Source organism: Marmota monax, unplaced genomic scaffold (assembly GCF_021218885.2).
Source record: "Marmota monax isolate L192 unplaced genomic scaffold, Marmota_monax_Labrador192_F-V1.1 WCK01_AAM20220418_F8-fsc00063, whole genome shotgun sequence".
Classification (NCBI taxonomy): domain Eukaryota; kingdom Metazoa; phylum Chordata; class Mammalia; order Rodentia; family Sciuridae; genus Marmota; species Marmota monax.
Genome location: NW_026693726.1, coordinates 10,053,365 through 10,075,770, shown reverse-complemented (window position 1 = coordinate 10,075,770; position 22,406 = coordinate 10,053,365). Strand labels below are relative to the sequence as shown.

Here is a 22,406-nt window from a genome sequence, read left to right as displayed (position 1 = left end):
TTTATTGGGATATAATTCACTATATTATAACTCATCTATTTAAAGTGTACAATTTTAGTACATTTGCAGAGTTATGCAAGAATACCACAGTCCCTTTTCTGACAGATGTTTAATACTGACTCCTTCCTTTTCTCTATGACACAGTTCAGGGTTTCTCAACCTTACGCTCTTGACCTTTGAAGCTGGATTATTGTCCTATGCACTATAGGATATTTAGTAGCATATCTGGCCTCTGTTTACTATGCAACTGTCACATCATCCCAGCCCCAGTTGTGAAAACAAAACAAAACAAAAAAATCCTCAGACATTGCAAAATGTCCTCAGGAGTGCAAATCATCCCTGGTTGAGAAATCACTGATGTAGATGAGGAATTTCCAAAAGTTGAACTTGTTCCCTGTGCTCCTGTTTTTTTAAATTTGTAATGACGAATTATAGCCACAACTCAGTCTATAACATGGCCTACTTCTAGGGGAATATAATCCTTCCTGGAATCCCTCTTGGACAGAATTTAAAGCAGCTCCCAGCTAGCTCTCATCACAAGTGTGGCGCAGACTTCATTTTCTTTTTATCCTGACCAGCTCTGCAGGTAGGGCCACTCAGCTGCTCACTCCTCTCTCTCTACCATTAGAGCTACTAACCTATGGGACTGTCCTATTTTTTTTCACCCTCTCCCCAACCAGGAATAAAACACTAGTCTACTAGGTTTCCTTAACTGCACCTTCTGTTATCTCCAGTGACCCCATTGAAGGGTAACTTTCTTGGCTTGTGGAGAATGGGAGAAACTCTTATCCCAGTGTTCTTGGTGGGCCTCAGCTTTAATCTCTTCAGAGAACTACTCTTTATAAATCTTTGTTTCATCTCTACTTTTCTCTTTACTTTCTTTCTTGTCTGGTACTGGGATTGAACCCAGGGGTGCTCTACCACTGAGCTACATCCCAGTGTTTTTAAAAGAAACTTATTTTGAGACATGGTCTAAGTTTCTGAGACAGGCCTTGAACTTGTAATCCTTCAACCTCATCCTTCCCAGTAGCTGGGATTATAGGTGACTGTAATTCCACAGTGACCTAGGTGAGGATAGGATATTCAAAAGTTATGAGCCAGTTTTCAGATAATTACTTTAATGTCTACAGAGTAATTGTCTCACAATTCATTCTGATATCTGATAACTAAATACCTTAGGGGCTAGAAAAACTGCTATTTTATTATCCTGTTCTTTGTTTAACAGTGTTATTTATTTATAGAGTACTTCATTGGATATGACGCAACCATTAAAAACTGGCCTATGAAGAAATGTTTGCAGCATGTATTGAAGAAAAGACTGTAAAGTCAGCTTTTACCTCATGATTTTAAAATTTAAAAAATCATACTCATAGACAAAGAAGACTAGAAAAATTTGTAGACCAGAAGAAAATAAACTTAAATATTATTTGTGATTATTTCTATACAACAGGACTGTTCTATTACTAGTATTTTTGTTTTCCCTGAATTTTCTACTGTAAGCATGCATTTATTTTTGAACAGAATAATATTAAAAAGATGTTACATGAAAATAAAATGGAACTTGTCTATATTCACATCCTCTTCCTCTTTTAATTTAAATATTTTAAAAACTCAGGTCCAAGCTTCCAGGACATTTTATCTATTTCCTCTTATTTTCTCTCTTCTCTCTTCTCTCTTCTCTCTTCTCTCTTCTCTCTCTCTCTCTCTCTCTCTCTCTTTGGCAGGGAGGTGTACTAGGGATTGAACTCAGGTACACTTAACCACTGAGCCACATCCTCAGCCCTATTTTGTATTTTATTTAGAGACAAGGTCTCACTGAGTTGTTTAGTACCTCTTTTTGGCTGAGGCTGGCTTTGAATTCAAGATCCTCCTGCCTTAGCTTCCAGAGCTGCTGGGATTACATGCGTGCACCACCACACCAGCTTCTATTTCTTCTTTATAAGGCTTCTCAGTACCTCAACAACAAAGTGCAAACTGTTTAGCATGGTATTCCAGGCTTTTATCAGCCTGGTCTTCTGCATGTCATCTGCCTCTTTGTTCTCTGTCCATATGCCCACCTGGTTCTTTTGTGTTGTGTTATATATTTTTGAAGGGAGAATTTTGGAAGGAGAGGAAAATGGATTTACTGATTATTAATTCTATGAATATTTCTGCAGCAGGAGCCGCAGAAGTAGTCAGCTATGGAAAAGTGTCTTTTGAATATTCCATCTATTGAGGGACACCTAGTTATAGTTTAGCTATTGTGAACTGAACTGCTATAAACATTGATTACTGTAGTATCCTGATTTTAAGTCCTTTGGGTATAAACTGAGGAGTGGGATAGCTGGGTCAAATGGTGATTCCATTCCCAGTTTTCTGAGGAATCTCCATACTGCTTTCCATAGTGGTTGCACCAATTTTTAGTCCCACCAGCAATGTAAGAGTGTACCTTTTTCTCCACAGCCTTGCCAACATTTATTGTTGCCTGTATTCTTGACACTTGCCAATCTGACAGGAGTGAGATGAAATCTTAGTGTGGTTTTGATTTGCATTTCTCTAATTGCTAGAGGTGTTGAATACTTTTTCATATATTTGTTGATCAATTGTACTTCTTCTGTGAAGTGTCTGTTCAGTTCCTTTCCATTTATTGATTGAGTTATTTGGTTTTTTTTTTTTTTTTGGTGTTAAGTTTTTTGAGTTCTTTATAGATCCTAGAGATTAATGTTTTATCAGAGGTGCATGTGGTAAAAATTTCTCCCAATCTGTAGGCTCTCTCCTCATAGTATTGTTTCCTTTTCTGAGAAGAAGCCTTTTAATTTAAATCCATTCCATTTATTGATTCTTGATTTTACTTCATGCACTTTAGGCGTCTTGTTAAGGAAGTCAGATTCTAGGCTGACATGGTGAAGATTTGGGCCTATTTTTTCTTTCATTAGGTGCAGGGTCTCTGTTCTAGTGTCTAAGTCTTTGATCCATTTTGAGTTGATTTTTGTGCAGGGTGAGAGTTAGAGATTTAATTTCATTTTGCTACATATGGATTTCCAGTTTTGCCAGCACCATTTGTTGAATAGGCTATCTTTTTTCCAGTGAATGTTTTGGCACCTTTGTATGACATAACTGTATTTAAGTGGGTTTGTTTCTGTGTCCTCTATTCTGTACCACTGATCTATAACTCTATGTTGATGCCAATACTATGCCATTTTTGTTACTATACCTCTGTAATACAGTTTAAGGTCTGATATTGTGAAGCCTCCTGCTTGACTTTTCTTTCTAAGAATTGCTTTAGCTAGTCTGGGTCTCTTATTTTTCCAAATAAATTTTATGATTGCTTTTTCTATTTTTATGAAGGATGTCATTGGGATTTTAATAGGAATTGCATTAAATATGTATAACACTTTGGTTAGTATGGCCATTTTGACAATATTAATTTTTGCCTATCCAGGAGCATGGAGATCTTTTCATTTTCTGAGGTTTTCTTCAATTTCTTTTTTTAGTGTTCTGTAGTTTTCATTGTAGAGAACTTTCACCTCTTTTGTTAGATTGATTCCCAGGTATTTTATTTTTATTTTTTGAGGCTATTATGAATGGGGTAGTTTTCCTAATTTCTCTTTCAGTGGATTCATCACTGATATTAGGAATGTGTTTGATTTATGGGTGTTGATTTTATATCCTGCTAGTTTGCTGACTTCATTTATTAGTTCTAGAAGTTTTCTGGTGGAATATCTTGGATATTCTAGATATAGAATCATGTCATCAGCAAATAGTGATCATTTGAGTTCTTCTTTACCTATTGTATCCCTTTATTTTCTTTCTTTTGTCTAATTGCTCTGGTTAGAGTTTCAAGGATGATGTTGAATAGAAGTGGTGAAAGAGGACATCCTTGTCTTGTTCCAGTTTTTAGCAGGAATGCTTTCAATGTGTCTCCATTTAGAATGATGCTGGCCTTGGGTTTAGCATAGATAGCTTTTACAATGTTGAGGTGTGTTCCTACTATGCCTACTTTTTCTAGTGTTTTGAACATGAATGTGTGTTATATTCTGTCAAATGCTTTTTCTTCATCTATGAGATGATTACATGATTCTTGTTTATAAGTCTATTAATATGTAAATTATGTTTATTGATTTCCATATGTTGAACCAATCCTGTATCCCTGGGATGAACCCCACTTGATCGTGGTGCACTATCTTTTTGATATGTTTTTGTATACAATTTGTCAGAATTTTATTGAGAATTTTTGCATCTATATTTATCAGGGATATCCGTCTGAAGTTTTCTTTCCTTGATGTGTCTTTGGTTTTGATAGTGATATTAGCCTCATAGAATGAGTTTGGAAGGGTTCCCTTCTTTTCTGTTTCATGGCCTACTTTGAGGAATATTGGTGTTAATTCTTCTTTGAGAGTCTTGTAGAACTTGGCTGAGAATACATCTGGTCCTGGGCTTTTCTTTGTTGGTAGGCTTTTGTTGGCGTTTTTAAAATTTCATTACTTCAAACTGATCTGTTTAAATCGTGTATGACCTCCTCGTTCAGTTTGGATAGGTCATATGTCTCTAGACATTTGTTGATGTCTTCAATATTTTCTATTTTATTTGAGTATCATCATTGTATTTTTATTTATTTTTTTTATTCTCAGCCTTTCCAATACCTGTGCAAGCAATAATCTTATTAATTTTCCTTTCTTGGAAATGTCTAGAGCTATGTCTGATTTCCTGATTGACTGCTGAAATCACATAATCACATATGCTTGTTCCATTAGTCAGAATTCCAATGGAACATGTCTCACCCAATTGCAAGAGGATGTAAACTGGGTCCAGCTACAATTACAGAAGCAAATAACAGATATGAATGGGACATTTAGTTTTCTTCAGACTGCCCAATGAGGCACAGTAAGTTGCGAAACTAGCAATTAGGAGATCAAGAAAACAACAAGAAAGCAAGACAAAAAAAAAAAAAAAGACATATGACCTTAAAGAAAATACAGGAATATATAACCAAAAACCTAAAATAAGCTGATTTTTAAATTGGGCACTGATACACTTGTATTAAATTATCACTTGATGTCCTATAAATATAAACAGTCATTATGTCAATTAAAACCAAAATGAAATTTTAAAAATAAGTAAATTGAACATTGAGTGTGGCTCTAAATTTTCTGGAAGTTAAAGTCTATAAAGAAACATATTGCTATTTTTAAAAGTGTGTTGGATAGTTTAACATTTGTTCTATAATAAAAGAGCATTTATTCCACTGATCACTGTATGGTAAATATCGGTTTTTCTATTTTTATTTATTTATTTATTTTATGTTAGAGTCTGTAAACAAGTCAGGATGGCGCCTGGCAAATGTTAGAGTCTGTAAACAAGTTTGGATGGCGCCTGGCATTTTGCCAGAGGGAGTGGTTTGTGAAGTAACACCAGTGAGCCATTAAGTGTGGAGATTCCTTATTGGTTGACTGCTGTATAGAGTTTATGTTAATTAGATAAGCTGTGTGGAATGTATAAATACCCCTCCTGTCCTACATTAAATGGCTCCCACTCCTGCTGTATCAATCTACACAAGCTGCTGGTCACCCCCCCCCCCCCCCCCCCGTTATTTTGCTGCAGCCGGGCTGCGGCAGATGGTGGCCCATTACGGGGAGCCCCGGGACACTCGGGGGTAAGTGACGGAAAAAAAAAAGCTGCCCATCCATAGATAGGACGGGAGCAAATCTGCTCGTTTCTAAACACACAGGGCGAGAGAGAGAATGACCATTTTGGGAAAATGGAGAAGATTGATATAGTATGTTTGTGTCTTTTTTTTGTCTCCGTGTATTGTATTGTCTTTGTGATGAAAATATGGAAGGGGTGAGAAGTAAATTACTAAGGGAAGGAGGCACCCCAGTGGAACCAAGAATAGTTAGGGCATGTGTTGATAGAAGCCCAGGAACTCTAGTCAGAAAGGAAAAGAAAGTTCAAAAGAAGAAGGATTATCAGGAAAAAAGTTGCAGCAAAAGGCTATTACTGAATAATTTTCGTTACCGGTAGGTGTCTGAATTGGCGCGGCAGCTGCCACGTGCGCAAGCCGGTCTGGCGGCAGCTGGCTCTTCCCTGCCCCCCTGCCTGGGGAGCAGGATGCCACTGCGAGAGCCTAAATCCAAACCTGACCTGGAGGCACAGTCTCGGGGGGCTCTTGCTCCCTGTGCCCGGAAGCAGTTTGAGTCCAGGACTCTCCCCAGGGCCATCTGGGGCTGCCCGGGACACTGCAGGCGGAAGACGCCTGCTTCCCTGAAGTTTGATCATTTCCAAGGCCAGTAACTACAATGGTTCTCCCACACCTGGAAGCTAATAAGTAATGAGCGCCATTAAGGCCTATTTCAAATGTAAAAAAACAAACCTTGAGATAATGTACTAAATTGTTCAGAAGGTTGTTTTCTTAGTGCCTGCTGGAATACTACAGAATTTTCTTTAGCCATTCGGAGTTCCTGCCTTCGCCCCAGTGCCGGTGAAGACGAAGGTGGAAGAATTTCCAGTGTTGCTGAGAACCGGACGAGACTTTGGAGCAAGCTAGCTGCCTGCAGAACTTACCTGGACTGTGATTTACCTGGACTGTGAGTTAATCTATTGAGACACTGCTTTACCTGGACTGAGACAACAAACTGTAATCTACAACAAATTGTAACTCGATATCTTTGCTAAGGGTGTCATTGCTGGTATAATTTTTCCAAGGGCTTCCTGCATGGAGCCATCAAGTGGCTTGGTATTGTGACATTTTGTATCCTTCCCTTCTGCTTGTAGCAGATTATTTATGGTGTTTGTGTAAAAACCACTATGGTTGTTATTTAAATTAAACAAAAGGGGGAAATGTTAGAGTCTGTAAACAAGTCAGGATGGCGCCTGGCAAATGTTAGAGTCTGTAAACAAGTCTGGATGGCGCCTGGCATTTTGCCAGAGGGAGTGGTTTGGTTTGTGAAGTAACGCCAGCGAGCCATTAAGTGTAGAGATTCCTTATTGGTTGACTGCTGTATAGAGTTTATGTTAATTAGATAAGCTGTATAGAATGTATAAATACCCCTCCTGTCCTACATTAAATGGCTCCCACTCCTGCTGTATCAATCTACACAAGTTGCTCGTCACTCCCCCCCCCCCCCCCCCCCCGTTATTTTGCTGCAGCCGGACTACTGCAGATTTTACAGTGCTGGTGTTTGAGCACGAGGATGCTATACCACAGAGTTACAACCCCATCCCTTTATAAAATTTTTTATCTTAAGACAGGCTTTGTCTTAAGGTAAATTGCCAAGGCTGGCCTGGAATTTGGAATCTTCCTTACTCCCGAGTTGCTGGGATTACAGGTGTGGAACATTGCTCCATGTGGCAAATATTAGAATAATCTCCACAAATAATATTCTGAAACTATGATTATACATATGTTCATAAACCTCTTTTCTCTTCAGTTCTAAACATTTCTATTTCTACTTTAGATAAAGTATCAATTGTTTAGAAACAAATTTGCATTCTTCCATTATTTTCTAAAGTTCAAAGCATGTAGTGCAGTGTTTACAGCTAGAATAAAATATTCAAAACTTGAATGCCTGATATTGTTTACTTTTTTTTTCAAGAATAATATTGGTTAATAGCAGTGCCTGGAATTTTCAAATTACTGCTATTTCTTTAACTTCAACATTTTTTAAATTTTAAAGTTGGGTAATGTGATTTATTTTTTAATTTTTTTTAAATATTTATTTTTTTAGGTGTAGATGGACACAACACAATGCCTTTATTTTTATGTGGTGCTGAGGATGGAACCTGGGTCCTGCCTGTGCTAGGCGAGCGCTCTACCGCTGAGCCACAATTCCAGCCCAGATAATGTGATTTACATATAGCAAAAAGTAATTTGATATGCTATTATAATAGGCACTTGATACATTTGCAGAAAGAAAGAAGTAGTTGAATCCAAAAATACTACATCTGCGATTACCAATTATATGCTCAAAAACTTATCATATGTATGCAATTTCCCATATCTCTAGATTTCCCTTGTTTGTAGATACAGATTACGTCATATTGTCTTATTACCTGAATGTCTAATACCTGGAAAAATTCCCTCTGACCCTGAAGAATTCCCTGGAGGCCCCAGGTGCATATCACCCACACTCACTCATTACGTCATATACCGCCTCAAACCAGATGACCTCTGTTGGCCTTAATCACTCCACCTCTGCATCCGCCCCCATAAAGATGAAGCATTCTGCTTGTTTTACATGGCCATGGTTCTACCCTACTGTGAATTCCATGCCCTAGTCACTTTTCCTGGACCTGGAGCCAGGAGGATGCCTCCTCTCTCATTTGTCACAGTCAGTTGGGAATCCCACAACAGAGATTTCAGGCCTTAATTTCAAGTTCACCACCTTTTCAATTAACATCCTTGTATCTTTGGCATCTTTTCACTATTATTGGCATAATTGGCATTATTATTTGGTACCCGGTATTGAACCCAGGGTGCTACACCCTGCACTACATCTCCAGACCTTTTTAATTTTTATTTTGAGACAGTGTCTTACTAAGTTGTTTAGGGCCTCACTTAGTTGCTGAAGCTGGCCCTGAACTTGAACTTCTACCTCAGCATTCTGAGTTTCTGGGATTACAGGCATGTGCCACTGTACTCAGCCAGACCTTGGTATTCTCGTCCAATTATTTTCTCAGGCTAAATCTCTGGGTCAAATTGTAAACACTTTGTCACTGCACTTAATCACACATTGCCAAACATTTGGACAGGTTGTGCCAATTCATCTTCCACCTCTCCTGCTGTGCATTAAAGTATTGGTATCCTAATGCTCATATCAACAATCATGTTGAGGGCTGGGGTTGTGGCTCAGCAGTGGAGTGCTCACCTAGCATGTGTGAGGTCCTGGGTTCCATCCTCAGCACCACCATAAAAACAAATAAAATAAAGGTATTGTGTCCAACTATAACTAAAGAATAAATTTTTAAAAATCATGTTGATCTTTCTTTTAACCAATTGTAATCTGATTATTAAAAATAGCATTTCATTGTTTTATATATTTGGTTATAGTTTATATAATTTTCTTGAAGATGTATGAATATAGTTACACAGAAATGCACTTTTGGAAACTTTCAAATCATGAAAACACCAATTTTGTGAAGTATAAACTTAAGTGAATACTATTTTGAAGGATTTGAACCTGGCTAAAAGGATGAAAGTTAATTTGCATAAGTGATCCTCAGAACTAACTCAAAGGGCAAGGCTAAGTAAACACATACCAGAGTTGGTCTTTGGATATTTACAACACTGGGTAGTGTACTAAAGGCCACCACTGAGTAAACAACAGACAGAGAGCTCCTTCTCTCTAAAATCTTTGCACACAGACACTCCTATTTCCAGAGTGTGACAACCAATAAATGATTTTTCTGTAATAGAAGAATTACATATTAACATTTATCTATAAAATATGGCAACTTAGCATTGTTCATAATCTTAATTTGGTGTTAAATAATAACCAGAGCACCGGAAATGACTTTCCTCATATAAAACATCTGTCTCAACTTTCTTTTCTTTTCTTTCTTTCTTTTTTTTTTTTTTTTCAGTACTAGGGATTAAATCCAGGGCTTTGCATTCTGGGATGCATCCCCAGCCCTTTTTATTTTTAGTTTGAGTTAAGCTCTGTCTATGTTACCCAGGCTAGCTTTGAACTTGTGATCCTCCTGCCTTCTGAGCAGCTGGGGTTCCTGGCACAATTACACCTGCCTCAACTCACATTCTGCTGCTATTTCTCTGCTTGGTGGATGGGGGCCATTCAGAGGAATTTTCTTAGTGCTAATTCTACATAGATCTACAGCCTGTAGATCTAGCTACTTGTGTTTATTATCCACACCCCCCGCCAGCTCTTGCATGACAAAGGCCACTTTATATTTTCTAACCTATATAAGGTAGGTTAGAAAATATAAAATACTGTCATTTAAAACATTATAGGAAATAAAGCAAATTTTAGACTAATAGAATTTTCTAGAACTATAAAGCAGATGCCTAAGAAAATATCTAGTCCAGTTCCTTCCTTGTTTATACTAAAAATCTGCTGAAGTATGTATTAAAGGTAAAGATTTCAAGACATCTTCCCTGGAGATTCTGATTAATAGATCAAGATGAGGTTAGAAATCTTTGTCCTCAACAAAAACCCATATAAATTCTTCTAATGTTTGGTCAAGTTTTGAGATATTGTCTTGATTATAATTTTTTTAAGTAGAAAAACTATGCAAAACTCCTGTATAGTTTAGAAATCATCTGGGTTGCAGAATTTATTTCACACCTGAAGCTCAACTGTAACTGTAGAAATTCCATAATCAAACAACCACCAACAACCTTAAAAAAAATTAGCTAATTCTAATCATCAGGATTTACTAGTGCCCATATCCCTGAATTGATCTATTTAGAATATTTAACTTAAAACTTTTTTGAATTTTAAATAGAAGACCAACACAGGGATATGGACACTGATAGGCAGGATTTAATTTAATTTAAGGCTAAACTAAGAAATGAACAAAATCAGAAGTACAAATGAAGTTGATTTTAACCAAACTAAGCTGAATTTAATCAAACTAAGCTGATGAAACCAAACTATTCATAAAAATGGTTCCTTTAAACTTAATTAGAAAAGGATTTTTATCATATATATAGCTCTTAGGAATACATAAACAAGGGAAGTGCTGTATTTTTTATATTAAAACTGACATTTAATTAGGGAGTGAAATGAAAGTTACTGAATCAGAGAAGATATCTATAACAAAAAAAAATGACATAAGACTTGTATCAAAAAATTTGAAACTCTTGGAAATCAATATGAAATGATAATTTGACAGCAAAACAGGGAAGGGACTTTAATAGTGCCTTTAGTGAGACAATCTTCAAATAATCAAAACATATGAAAAGTTACATGCATTGTCATTAGAGAAATGAAAATTGAAATCTCAAGGAGATTCCATAGTATACCCACTAAATTGGCTAAAAGTAAACAGGCTGACAATAGAAGATACCTATGGGGATACCAAACTCAGACACTGTTAGCCAGAGTAAAAACTGGTACAGTCACTTTGGAAAACTGTTTCCTATGATCCATTAAAGCTGAATTTTATGCATCCTCTAAATCTCTATGATTTCACTTCTAGATTTAAACCTAAGAGGAATGCAATTGTCTGTCAAAATATGTGGAAGCGCTGTATTTTATTGAGTCTAAGAGGCATTTGTTTCACTTTATTTTTTTTCCTGCAGTACCCAGGGCCTTATGCATGCTAAGAAAGCATTCTTACCTCTGAGCTTCATTCCCAGTCCTTTCTAAAGTTTTTATTTTGAGATAAATTCTCGATAAGTTAACCAAGCTGGCCTTGAACTTATGATCCTCTTACCCTAGCCTCCCAAGTAGTTAGGTTTACAGATACGCTCCACAGCCTGGCATGTTTCACATTATTGTATTGCTGAAATCAGGAATCAAGAGATACCTTATAATCAGAAGTACCTCAACATGGTATCATAGTTAAATTGGCAGAGTACTAACCTTCAGAACATGTATAAAATATGTCCTAAGTTTGATCCCCACTGCAAACAAAATAAAACAAAAAACTTAAACTTCTTCACTCTCAGATACCCTCTATTTTATATCACCCTTTAATTCAGTCATCCATGCTCATGTTTCCCACACAATTAGCACTCCCTAGGGCATTGAAAGGCAGCATTTGTTGAGTCCAAAAAAGGAACACATTGGATGCAGACTTTAAGCCAGCTTTGCAATTAAGTAGAACCATCTTATTTTGACAATAGGAATACTGATAAATATATGTGATTCAGCAATTCCCCCAGTTGTCCTCCTTGACCTTTTTGTTTATACCCATAATTTTTGGGGTCACAGGGCTGAAAAGATTACATTAATTGAAATTTTATGGAAAACAGTTTGTCCGATTCTCAAAACATTAAACATAGAAACTACTAAATGACACCGGAAGACTATTCATAGGTCTGTGTCCAGTAAAAGTGAAAGTGGGAACTCAAAAAGATAACTAAACATCAATGATTATAGCAGCTTCATTTATATTAGCCAAAATTGGAAGCTGATACCAAAATCAGGCAGAGACACATCAAGGAAAAAATTTTTAGACCAATATCCCTGATGAACATTGATGCAAAATTTCTAATAAAATTCTGGCAAATCATATAGAAAAAAATATTGCACCATGATCAAGTGGGGTTCATTCTAGTGATACAAAGTTGGTTCAACATACAGAATTCAATAAATGTAATTTATTACATCAATAGACTTAAAGATAAGAATCATATGATTATATCAATTGATGCAGAGAAAGCATTTGACAAATACATCACCCTTTTATGTTCAAAACGCTAGAAAAACTAGGTATAGTAGGAACATACCTCAGCATTGTAAAAGCTATCTATACCAAACTCAAGGCCAACATCATTCTAAAAAGAAAAGAATATTGGAAACATTCCCTCTAAAAACTGGAACAAAATAAGGAAATCCTCTTTCATCACTTCTATTCAACATAGTCCTTGACACTTTAACCAGAGCAATTAGACAGACAAAAGAAATTAAAGGGATATGAATAGGAAAAGAACTTAAACTATCATTATTTGCTGATAACATGATTCTATACTTAGAGGATCCAAAAAACTCCACCTGAAAACTTCTAGAATTAATAAATGAATTCAGCAAAGTAGCAGGATATAAAATCAATACACATAAATCAAATGTATTTCTATATATCACTGATGAATCCTCTGAAAGATAAATTAGAAAAACTATCCCATTCACAATAGCCTCAAAATAAATAAATAAATAAAATACTTGAGAATCAACAAAAGAGGTGAAAGACCTCTACAATGAAAACTACAACACCCTAAAGAAAGAAATTGAAGATGACCTTAGATGACAGAAAGATCTCCCATGCTCTTGGATAGACAAAATTAATATTATCAAAATGACCATACTACCCAAAGCACTATGCAGATTCAATGTGATTTCAATTACAATCCCAAGGTCAGTCCCTATAGAAATAGAAAAAGCAATCATTAAATTTATTTGGAAAAATAAGAGATCCAGAATAGCCAAAGCAATTCTTAGCAAGAAGAGTGAAGCAGGAGGCATCTCAATACTAGACCTTACGCTATATTACAAAGCTATAGTAACAAAAACAGCATGGTACTGGCACCAAAATAACATAAAACAATGATACATAACAGAAGATACAGAGACAAATGCACATAAATACAGTTATCTCATACTAGATAAGGGAGCCAAAAATATACATTGGAGAAAAGATAATCTGTTCAACAAATGGTGCTGGGAGAACTGGAAATCCATATGCATCAAAATGAAACTAAATCCCTATCTCTCACCATGCACAAAACTCAACTCAAAGTGGATCAAGGGTCTAGGAATTAGACCAGAGAACTTACCTGCACCTAATAGAGGAAAAAGTAGTCCTAAATCTTCATCACGTCAGATTAGGCCCCGACTTCCTTAACAAGACTCCTAAAGCACAAGAAATAAAATCAATAATCAATAAAAGGGATGGATTCAAACTAAAAAGCTTTTTTTCAGCAAAACAAGCAAACAATGAGGTAAAGAGAGATCCTATATTTTGGGAGCGAATTTTTGCCACACACACGTCAGAGCACTAATCTCCAGGATACATAAAGAACTCAAAAACTTAACACCAAAAACCCAAACAACCCAATCAATAAATGGGCTAAGGAGCTGAATAGACACTTCTCAGAAGAAGATATACATTCAATCAATAAATATGTGAAAAATGTTCACCATCTCTAATAATTAGAGAATTGCAAATCAAAACTACTCGAAGATTTCATTTCACACCAGTCAGAATGGCAGCTATTCAGAATACAAACAACAATAAGTGTTGGCGAGGAAAGGCACACTCATAAATTTCTGATGGGACTGCAAATTGGTGCAATCAATCTGAAAATCATTATGGAGATTCCTTAGAACACTTGGAATGGAACCACCATTTGACCCAGCTATCCTACTCCTTGGTCTGTACCTGAAGGACTTAAAATCAGCATACTATAGTGACGCAGCCATACCAGCTCAATTCACAATAGCTAAACTGTGGAAGCAATCTAGATGCCCTTCAATAGATGAATGGATAAAGAAACTGTAGTATATATGCACAATGGAATATTACTCAGCATTACAAGAGAATAAAATTATGGCATTTTCAGGTAAATGGATGGACTTGAAGAATATCATGATAAGCAAAGTAAGCCAATCCTACAAACCAAAGCCTGAATGTTCTTTCTGATAAGTAGATGCTTATTCATAATGGGGGGGGCATGGGAAAAATGGATAAACTTTGGGCAAAGGGGAGGAAAAGAAGGGGAGAGTGTATGGGGGCAGGAAATATGGTGGAATGTGATGGATATTATTACCCTATGTACATGTATGACTGCACATATAGTGTGACGCTACATCATTTACAACCAAAAAAATAAAAAGTTGTGCTGCAATTGTGTACAATGAATCAAAATGCATTCTGCTTTCATATATGACTAATTAAAATAAATGAATTAATTAAAAAACATGGAAACAAGCTAAATGTCCATAGACAGATGAATAGATAAACAAATGTGGTATATAAACAAAATGTGAGAGATGTACGTATAGAACACACACACACATATGTACACACACATTGAAATATTATTGAGTCATAAAAATGAGTCTAATTTGATATATTCTACAACATTTATGGACCTTCAAAACTATGTTGGGTAAAGTAAGTCAGATACAGAAGGATAAATATTGCATTGTTCCATAAATACCTACAACAGAAACATTTGAAAAGACAGAGAGTAGAATAGAGGTTCCTGGAGGCAGGGGGTAAAGGAAGAGGTGCATTGTGGGTTCATGGGTTTAGACACTATCACATGTGAACTGGGCCTGGTGAGTGGGATATAGTCATCAAACAAGGTTCTTTGGTAAGATGCTGCACAGCAGAGGCTAGATGACGTTACATCAGGTGCAGCTACATCAATGACATTCAAGTCTGGAACATGGTGAGAGATTCCTGCTGAAGTGAGAGACAAGTGGATGCTCTGGCTATTTCCCACCACAATAAAAATGACAACATTTGAATGATTCTTTGGATATTGGAGGCAAGATATTACAGATGAGTGTCTCTAATCTGAAAATTCAAAACCTGAAATGATCCAGAAATCTGAAACTTTTGAATGCTGACATTATTTCCACAAGTAGAAATCTCACACCTGACCACATGTGATGAGACAGTCAAAATGTGGATACACTAAAAATATAAGATAAAATTACCTTTGAGCTATGTGTATGTGTTTGTGTATGAAACATAACTTAATGTTTCAACTTGGGTTCCCATCCCCAAGGATTCATTATGTATATGAAATATGGATTTCATTTTGCATATGAAAATACTATCATTCAGATGTGGTTGGAGTATCCCCTAAGAGTCCACTGTAATTAAAGCCCTAGTTCGCAGGGTGACACTATTGGGAAGTGGTGGAACCTTAGGGAGATGGGGCCTAGTGGAGAGTACTTGGTTTGCTGGGTTGTGAGGTGGTTCTTTTGTAACCATATGAGGTTTCATAAGAGGATTATTATAAAATGAACAAGTCTGGCCTCATCCATCCTTACTTCCTCTCTGTTCCTGTTGGAGATATCACCACTTGTTCCTGCATGCATTTCTGCTCTGATATGCCAACCTCACCAAAAGCCAAACAAATGGGGCCTGCCTGATCTTGGACTTTGGTGCTCCCAAATCATGAGCTACAGAAGACTTTTTCTCCTTATAAGTTAACTGTCTCAGGCATTTTGTTGTAGTAATAAAAAACTGAATAATACACTAACTGTACAAAAATATGAAATCTGAAACACTTCTTGTCCCAAGCATTTTGGATAAGGAACACTCAACCTATACCACATTTGAGCATGCTGCTCTAACTCATTTATCATCAAGCTCTCAGGTGGCCAGTGTTAATGGGACATGAAGTAAGAGAGGGTTAGCAGAAGGTCCAGGCTGCAGCACCAACTGCATTGCCATCTGGCCTTGTGATCTACCTGAGGTACTGGATTTGTCTATGGTATTGAGACAATCACAGTGTAGACCCCTAAGTATTTTCATTGAGGTCATACATGCCCTATTCTGCACACAATACTCCATTCAAACATCAGCTCCTCACTTGCTATTGGGACCTGGTGGAGATTAACTGCCTGATCATGAGACACCAAAGTAACTATGAAACCTGAACTGCCCATTATGAACTGTGTATTTTTTGATATACTGAAACATAAAATTGTATGCGCAGCTGCATGCTATTTTTAAAGTAAAGTGTCTCTACAAATCCAGGCTCTGGCAGACCAGGAAACAGATAAATTTCATATGTAGGTTGCTTAAAATCCCATAGTATCCATGTCTACTGCTCTGCTACCTCTTCTAAAACACAATAGTAGCCTTATGAAGACCCCCTTTAACTAGTTAATAGAGGAAAGAAGAAATGTGGCCCAGTTTAGGAGCAGGCCTACACTGTGATGACACCAACCATATGAGGAAAACTGCTACATTATAGCTCCAATCAGGGTTATCCCTCACAGTGATAAAGGGAAATCTTCCCTGTGGACAAAATTCAGGTGGCACGTCTGATAGTCTGCTTCATGAGGGAGGAGAGAAGTCCTGAGATACAAATCTCTTCTGATTGTGGGCAGTGGCTAATGGTTTGCCAGATAAACAACTTGGAAAGAAGAGTACTGGAGAACTGGCAATCTGGCAGATGGGTGGAAATGTATGTGTATGTACCTCTTGAGATGGGGACAGACTGGGAATATAAATCTACTTTGTTGAAAAGGATTTACGGTAGAAAGGTAAAGACAAAGGGACATGGAAGGCCTCACTGCAGAGGGGCATCTTAGGAACCAAGCAGATAAAATGACTGATTCAGTGGCTAATTCTCTTCTTCTCTCTCCAAGCATCCTATCGCCTGCTCAATGGGTCCAATTACAAAGTCTCCATGGTGACAGAAAGGCAGTCTACACAGGGACTTGGAAACATGGATTTCCCATCACTAAGTCTGATCTGGCTATCTCCTAATTTGCCATTTGTGTAAGCCAACCTTGAGCCCTAATATGGCCCCTTTCCCTGGAGAGACAATTGAGCCACTGGTCCATTGGTTACACTGAGAATTTTCCATCAGGAAGGGATAGTAATACTCCTTCGTGGAAAAGTTACCTTTTTCAGAGATAGGTCTGATTTTCTTGCCCAAATGGCTTCAGAAATACAAGTACATGTTGGCTTATAGATACCTTAGAATTTGCCTCTGACTGTAGAATTTGTCTTATAGTATAAGAAGTGTCGCAAAGGGCTCATACCAACAGAATCCACTGGTGTTGAAACCTTTTCTCCAAGATAGAATCAGTTGAGGGATCTAGAACCAAAAACTGACAAAGAATCAACCTAAAATTCAGTTACAGTGCCACCTAAGAAACAATGTACTGCAAGACTGGTGACCTTTGCTGGAGGATACCTTAAAAATATGGCCAACTTGAATCTAATGTATGAAATATGATATGTCAAGAGCTTTATAATGTTTTGAACAACCAATAAAAAAAATTAAAAAAAAATATGGCCAATGCATGGTGCATCAACACTACTGCCATAAAGCAAGGCTACAGGAAATAAGGGTCAGCTATAATCTCAGTCCCTCTGAATATTACATCTAGTAAACTGCTTAAGAAATGTTTTGCTGCAGGGTGCAGTGGTGCACACCTGTAATCCTAATAACCTGGGAGGCTGAGGTAGAAAGATTGGAAGTTCAAAGTAAGCCCCAGCAACTTAGTGAGGCCCTAAGCAAGTTAGTGATACCCTGTCTCAAAATAAAACATAAAAGGACTGGGAATGTGGCTCAGTGGTTAAAAGTCCCTGATTCAATCCCCAACCAGTACCAAAAAAAAAAAAGAAGAAGAAGAAGAAGAAGAAGAAGAAGAAGAAGAAGAAGAAGAAGAAAGAAAGAATGCTTTGCTTACCATATCCAAAATACCTAATGCTGAAAAAAAGAATGTTTCACTAGAAGACACAATTATTATTCAATAAAATAGAAAAGGAGCCTATCCACAAAGCCATGTGGCTTCCCTTTTCTCTAGATAAACCATCAGAAAAGGGGAGTCATGGTACTAGCCAAAGTGATTATTGTAAATGACTAACGGGAAATTAGGTTTCTGTTACACAACAGGGACAAGAAGGACTATGTTTGCAACCTAGGGAGTTCACCCAGGAGCCCTTTGATCTGTGGTAGTAATCAATGAAAAACTTCATCAACCAGTGTCATCAAGAACCTGGAATCTGGAAATGAATGTAGAAATGAATATTTGGGTCACTCCGTCTCACTGGTAGAGAATAAAGGGTTCATGGAATAGTTAGTGGATGAAGGTAGCTTTGAATATCCATTTAGATCATATGAACAGTGAAATTTACCTATCACAAAAATCATATTGCTAAACAAGGAATCACACAATGTTTATTGGTCATATCTCTGTGATTAGTTGAGATTGCCTCATTGGCTCTGCTGATTTGGGCTGGGCTCACTCACACGACTGAGGATTAGCTAACTCTTGGCTGATCTGGAAGATCTTCAGGTAAGCTGATGGGGCATGTAGTTCTGCTGCAGGTATCACTTTTCCTTCAAATGGGTTAGAATTGGCACATTCTCATGGTGACGGCAGAAATGCAAATGGGCAGATGAACACACACGAGGCCTTTGGAGATCTATGCTCGGAACTGGTGATGTCGAATAGAAGGAATCAGAAATAGGTAGAAAGGAGACATAAAGGAAGGACAAGGAAATAAGATTTTAACTCAGAAGTTCTGCATAAATCCAGGCCTGTCACTCCTTAAACAGTCTCTCTTCTAGGCCTATCACTCCCAAATTTATGGGAAATCTGTAAATCCACCTGTGCACTGCTAACTAACCCCTGATAAGTAGATTTAGTAAAGAGAGAGACAATATTTTCAGAAACTTAAAATTTATGGGATTTTCTGATACTATCTGCTGATCTAATAATGAGGACACTGAGGACGCTGAGATTGACCAGATTATCCTATACCATCTTGAGAACACTAAAATGATACCTTTCCATACTTACCACTCACCAAGTTTCCTTTAAAAGAAGAACAGGGAACCCGGAAAATGCATCTCTCACTCTTGACATGGCCCACATTCTCCTTTGAATATGTATTCCTTACTTTACTCCCAAAAGCATCTCTTGAGATCACCCACATTTTCCCCTTGAATGTGTTATATCTTTCCTAAATAAACTTCTATGTCTCTTACTGGCATATGCTGAAATTCTTTTCCAGCATGTAAGTCAAGAATCCTGTTGGTCCTGAGCTGAGTTCCCCCTCCTTTCTGGGAACTCCTCAGATCCATATTGGAGATACCTCTTCTCCCATGATACAGGCATATTAGTGTTGCTGCTCATTTAGGTTGAGAAGCCCAGATACATGGGTTAAAGATAAGGATATCACATCTTTCATGAGAAATATTGAAAAATTATATAGTAAGAGACATAGATACAGAATGGAATGGAAATTATGGGCCATAGTTGAAGAGTTTTTCCCTTAAAATGTTAGGTCTCAATGGATTCTATAATGGGTTCTTCTTTTGCTCTTTCAGATGAGGGGCAATATTAGTTCCCATTGTAGTTGACTCCAACTCTAGTATACCTTGCCTACCCTTGTTGGTTTCTCTGTCTCCACCTGTTAAATAGTTCCCTTCTGGGGCTGGGGTTATGGCTCAGAGGTAGAGCGCTCGCCTAACATGTGTGAGGCATTGGGTTTGATCCTTAGCACCATATAAAAATAAAATAAAGATATTGTGTCCACCTATAACTAAAAAAAAAACAAAAAAAAAACTAGTTTCCTTTTGTAAACTCTAGTCAACTATCTGAGACTCATCTGTTTCCTGCTGGGACCCTAATACAGTCTTGAATATTGTGAATGAAGAAAGTAAGATATGAATATTCATATTATGTTATATTTTATATAAAAATAAGGAAGAATATAACTAGATATATATACTATTGACCTTGAAAAGTGGGGTTAGAGGAGCTGAACTAAACGTAGTAAAAAAAAAATCTGTCTATAAATTTTGATTCTCTGAAAACCTAACTGCTAATAGCTTTCTGTTGATGATAGTATCAAAAATTAACTAATACATATTTTATGTGAAAAGATGTGCAAGAAACAAGAGATCACTTTTTACTATAATATACAATTTACTGAGAGAAAAAGTGCTCACATGGAAATGATTGGCAGCACACAGCATTTTAAGCAGACATTTGCAATATTTATGCTCACCTTAGCCGCAATAGGAGGTGGTTACAAAGCTATTGCTGTAGAACAATATACACTATAGCTAATTATATGCATTTATGATGTAATAATGCATCTTTATGTTTGTTTATATTTCTCTTAATTGGCTCCATGTACAGTCCATGTTTGTGTCTTTAAGCTTTGGTAAATGTTAACCTTTCACAATAGATTTGTGTATAGCTATGGCAGCAAATGATAAAACTGACTATTATATACTCATATTTTATGCACCTAATTTTTCAATTTTCTGGTCTGTGATGCATCTGTGAGGTTTTTCAAATTGTAATCCAAATAAAATAAAATCTAGCTATAAGTGGAAGGGCATAGTTCAAGCTCATATTTTTCAAGGGTCAACAGTATTTATTTTCATTTTCAAAAAGAGAAAACAGAAGCATTAATGAACACTAAACAATAGTGAAGAAAGAAAAAAAAATTCAATATCTGAAGGGGACAGATATTGAAACCAGATTTGGAGATGAAACCAGATATTCACCAAAAACTCATGTATGAGACAATGCAAGAAAATTTAGAGGTGAAATTATTGGGTTCTGAAAGCCTTAACCTAATAAATGCACTACTCCCCTGATAGGGGTTAACTGAGAGATGACTGCAGGCAGATATGCTGTGGTTGGAGGAGGTGGGTCATTGGGGTGTGCCTTTGTATATATATTTTGTCCATGGTGAGGGGATCTCCCCTCACCTCGCTTCCTGATGCCATGTTTCCAGTTGCTTTTCTCCACCACCCACTTCTGCCCTGACATTTTGCCTCACATTGGCTCTGGAGAATGGAATCAGCCGTCTGTGAACGGAGACCTCTGAAATCATGAGGGCCAAATAAACGTTCCCTTCTCTAAAATTGTTCTTGTCAGGTCTTTTGGTCACAGCAGAGAAAAAGCTGCTGAAACACTGTAAATTACAGCCTTCTACAGCCAAGAAAACCAGTTGGAGTGCTGGCAGCTACTCAAAGCAGGGAACTGCCTGCCAGTGTGGGGTCCACAGGTCAGAGGGCAAAGCCGGGTTCTCCTGTCTTCAACTGCAGTGGTGTGTTGCAGCTCTCAGTGACAGGCTATCCCCCCAGTATTGCAGCAGACCCCAGCAGCTTGCTGTTATATTTCTTTCTAGTTTCTTGTGAATTCAAAGAGTAAAATCCATGGACAATGAAGAAAGAGTATAAAAGAGTAGGATTTATTCCAAGAAGGAAAAAAGAAGAAGCAATGCTTCCGCTGAGCAAGAGGGGGCCTAATAGCAGATTTTCCATTTAGGTTTGCTGGTCTAGGGATTAATATAGTTACCAGGTAGAGTCATGAGTCAAAATCTATGGTAAACAGGTATCAGAAAAGCTTAAGGCTATTAGTTTAGCTCATGTTCTTCTGATTGTGCTCTTTTTAGCAACTTTCCTATAGTTTCTGTTCAGGTTAACCCCAACTTTCATTTTCCTGGAAAAAGGGTACTTTTTCTGTCTTTCTGGGACAAAGGGTTTGTTGGAATGCTTGGAATGTTTCTACAGGTTAATTGTATGGAGTAGCCTTTACATTAAAAAAAAAAAAGAAAGAAAAAACCTTTTTGGAGGGCCCTTTACTCCAATTTCTGTACTATCTATCTTATTCAAAGGAAAATACAACTCTATATCTTTTTTTTTAAACTCTGAAATCAGTTAATGTTTTATATCACATACTTAAAAATTAAAACAAAATTTCCTTAAAAAGACAAGGGAAACAATAAACTTATGTATTAAATTGTACCAACTGAGCTATATCTCCAGCCCTAAAAAATTTTAAAGATGGGGTTTTGGGGTAAAAATGGGAGTTCATAACCCACTTGAATCTAATGTATGAAATATGATATGTCAAGAGTTTTGTAATGTTTTGAACAACCAATTAAAAAAAAAACATGGGGTTTTACTATGTTGTCCAGACAAGTCTTCACTACCTGAGTTCCAGCGATAGTTCCACCTCAGCTGGAACTGTAGGCTCATAGCATCATACCCTGAATTTAAATTTTGAATATATATCCTTGAT

General features: G+C 37.1%; 1 long non-coding RNA gene across 1 annotated transcript; it reads left to right on the top strand.

Annotated features, from left to right (window-relative positions):
• Nucleotides 1–440: 440 nt before the first annotated feature.
• On the top strand, nucleotides 441–1,574 carry LOC131424797 (uncharacterized). The gene is made up of 2 exons (XR_009228328.1): nucleotides 441–586; nucleotides 1,242–1,574. It is a non-coding gene; the product is annotated as an uncharacterized LOC131424797 (long non-coding RNA).
• The last annotated feature ends 20,832 nt before the right edge of the window (nucleotides 1,575–22,406 follow it).